Here is a 3,579-nt window from a genome sequence, read left to right on the forward strand (position 1 = left end):
TGCCAGTTAACTGTTACTGTCAGGTATCTGCTACCCCAGACAGTACAGGATTGATTAGAGCAATAACTTTTGTAAATTAACCGTAACTGTAATGGAGGGGAGTAATTAGTTGGTTTCGTTAAATGCGGTTAACATTTCTCTTCTAATACTTTATGATTAATGAAATGCCTTTTTTGGCGGTAAAATTTATATGGAACAAACTTACCTGAAATCTGCCTGGCTCATGGTTGATTCCAATAATATAGGATCCATGATGCGCAAACCCAAATTAGCAGACTCAACTGAAATATGTTATATCTTCTTTGTTGCATGCAAGCTGCTTTCAGGAGCATGTGCTTCTGCAGCTCAGGGAAAAAGAAACCTTCACCACCGAAAACAAAATAATTCATTTCGCATACGCAGATGAAACCTTGACCGTCTGTGAGATCTCAAAATGTTTACAAAGGCAAAGTCACTGATTCGGTGTCTAGCCACTGAAACTCTTTGAGACTGCTCTTAGTGTGTCAGAGAGACACGTAAGCCCCTCCACCACGACAAGGTGACAGTCTCGTCGGAGGGGAAAAACATTTAGCAACCCTCAGGTATCTGCTACCCCAGAGAGCACAGAAACAGTAAAAAAATGGAAAATTTGTCTGAAACCCTCAGGTATCTACTACCCCAGATGGCACAGAAACAGTTAAAAAGGAAAGAAATTGTCTGAAACCCTCAGGTATCTGCTACCCCAGAGAGCACAGAAACAGTAAAAAAAAGAAAAAAACTGAATCCTCAGGTATCTGCTACCCCAGAGAGCACAGAAACAGTGAAAAAAAAAGAAAAAAACTGAACCCTCAGGTATCTGCTACCCCAGATGGCACAGAAACAGTTAAAAAGGAAAGAAATTGTCTGAAACCCTCGGGTATCTGCTACCCCAGATGGCACAGAAACAGTTAAAAAGGAAAGAAATTGTCTGAAACCCTCGGGTATCTGCTACCCCAGATGGCACAGAAACAGTTAAAAAGGAAAGAAATTGTCTGAAACCCTCAGGTATCTGCTACCCCAGATGGCACAGAAACAGTAAAAAAAAGAAAAAAACTGAACCCTCAGGTATCTGCTACCCCAGATGGCACAGAAACAGTAAAAAAAAGAAAAAAACTGAACCCTCAGGTATCTGCTACCCCAGATGGCACAGAAACAGTTAAAAAGGAAAGAAATTGTCTAAAACCCTCAGGTATCTGCTACCCCAGATGGCACAGAAACAGTTAAAAAGGAAAGAAATTGTCTGAAACCCTCGGGTATCTGCTACCCCAGAGAGCACAGAAACAGTAAAAAAAAGAAAAAAACTGAACCCTCAGGTATCTGCTACCCCAGATGGCACAGAAACAGTTAAAAAGGAAAGAAATTGTCTGAAACCCTCAGGTATCTGCTACCCCAGATGGCACAGAAACAGTTAAAAAGGAAAGAAATTGTCTGAAACCCTCAGGTATCTGCTACCCCAGATGGCACAGAAACAGTTAAAAAGGAAAGAAATTGTCTGAAACCCTCGGGTATCTGCTACCCCAGATGGCACAGAAACAGTTAAAAAGGAAAGAAATTGTCTGAAACCCTCAGGTATCTGCTACCCCAGATGGCACAGAAACAGTTAAAAAGGAAAGAAATTGTCTAAAACCCTCAGGTATCTGCTACCCCAGATGGCACAGAAACAGTTAAAAAGGAAAGAAATTGTCTGCAACCCTCGGGTATCTGCTACCCCAGAGAGCACAGAAACAGTAAAAAAAAGAAAAAAACTGAACCCTCAGGTATCTGCTACCCCAGAGAGCACAGAAACAGTGAAAAAAAAGAAAAAAACTGAACCCTCAGGTATCTGCTACCCCAGAGAGCACAGAAACAGTAAAAAAAAGAAAAAAACTGAACCCTCGGGTATCTGCTACCCCAGAGAGCACAGAAACAGTGAAAAAAAAAAGAAAAAAAACTGAACCCTCAGGTATCTGCTACCCCAGAGAGCACAGAAACAGTGAAAAAAAAGAAAAAAACTGAACCCTCAGGTATCTGCTACCCCAGAGAGCACAGAAACAGTGAAAAAAAAGAAAAAAACTGAACCCTCAGGTATCTGCTACCCCAGATGGCACAGAAACAGTTAAAAAGGAAAAAAATTGTCTGAAACCCTCAGGTATCTGCTACCCCAGAGAGCACAGAAACAGTAAAAAAAAAAGAAAAAAACTGAACCCTCAGGTATCTGCTACCCCAGATGGCACAGAAACAGTTAAAAAGGAAAGAAATTGTCTGAAACCCTCGGGTATCTGCTACCCCAGATGGCACAGAAACAGTAAAAAAAAAGAAAAAAACTGAACCCTCAGGTATCTGCTACCCCAGAGAGCACAGAAACAGTGAAAAAAAAGAAAAAAACTGAACCCTCAGGTATCTGCTACCCCAGATGGCACAGAAACAGTTAAAAAGGAAAAAAATTGTCTGAAACCCTCAGGTATCTGCTACCCCAGAGAGCACAGAAACAGTAAAAAAAAAGAAAAAAACTGAACCCTCAGGTATCTGCTACCCCAGATGGCACAGAAACAGTTAAAAAGGAAAGAAATTGTCTGAAACCCTCGGGTATCTGCTACCCCAGATGGCACAGAAACAGTTAAAAAGGAAAGAAATTGTCTGAAACCCTCGGGTATCTGCTACCCCAGAGAGCACAGAAACAGTAAAAAAAAGAAAAAAACTGAACCCTCAGGTATCTGCTACCCCAGAGAGCACAGAAACAGTTAAAAAGGAAAGAAATTGTCTGAAACCCTCGGGTATCTGCTACCCCAGATGGCACAGAAACAGTTAAAAAGGAAAGAAATTGTCTGAAACCCTCAGGTATCTGCTACCCCAGATGGCACAGAAACAGTTAAAAAGGAAAGAAATTGTCTGAAACCCTCGGGTATCTGCTACCCCAGAGAGCACAGAAACAGTAAAAAAAAGAAAAAAACTGAACCCTCAGGTATCTGCTACCCCAGAGAGCACAGAAACAGTTAAAAAGGAAAGAAATTGTCTGAAACCCTCGGGTATCTGCTACCCCAGATGGCACAGAAACAGTTAAAAAGGAAAGAAATTGTCTGAAACCCTCGGGTATCTGCTACCCCAGAGAGCACAGAAACAGTTAAAAAGGAAAGAAATTGTCTGAAACCCTCGGGTATCTGCTACCCCAGATGGCACAGAAACAGTTAAAAAGGAAAGAAATTGTCTGAAACCCTCGGGTATCTGCTACCCCAGAGAGCACAGAAACAGTAAAAAAAAGAAAAAAACTGAACCCTCAGGTATCTGCTACCCCAGAGAGCACAAAAAAAGTTAAAAAGGAAAGAAATTGTCTGAAACCCTCGGGTATCTGCTACCCCAGAGAGCACAGAAACAGTAAAAAAAAAGAAAAAAACTGAACCCTCAGGTATCTGCTACCCCAGAGAGCACAGAAACAGTAAAAAAATGGAAAAACTTGTCTGAAACCCTCAGGTATCTGCTACCCCAGAGAGCACAGAAATGGTAAACAAAAAAGGTAATTTGTCTGAAAGCCTCAGGTATTTGTTACAGTGATGAGAACACAGAAGCGACAACTATGGAATCCTT

At 41.4% G+C, this 3,579-nt stretch overlaps 1 protein-coding gene and 1 long non-coding RNA gene across 2 annotated transcripts in view; one reads left to right on the top strand and one right to left on the bottom strand.

Annotated features, from left to right (window-relative positions):
• Positions 1 to 3,579, bottom strand: part of LOC144656658 (uncharacterized) — a 523,850-nt gene that overhangs the window by 325,512 nt on the left and 194,759 nt on the right. The gene's annotated exons all lie outside the window — the stretch shown is intronic.
• LOC144656631 (uncharacterized) overlaps positions 1 to 3,579 on the top strand; it is a 144,400-nt gene that overhangs the window by 28,403 nt on the left and 112,418 nt on the right. The window lies entirely within an intron of this gene.

The sequence above is a fragment of the Oculina patagonica genome, chromosome 6, assembly GCF_052425735.1.
Source record: "Oculina patagonica isolate OP01 chromosome 6, crgOcupat, whole genome shotgun sequence".
Taxonomy (NCBI): Eukaryota; Metazoa; Cnidaria; class Anthozoa; order Scleractinia; family Oculinidae; genus Oculina; species Oculina patagonica.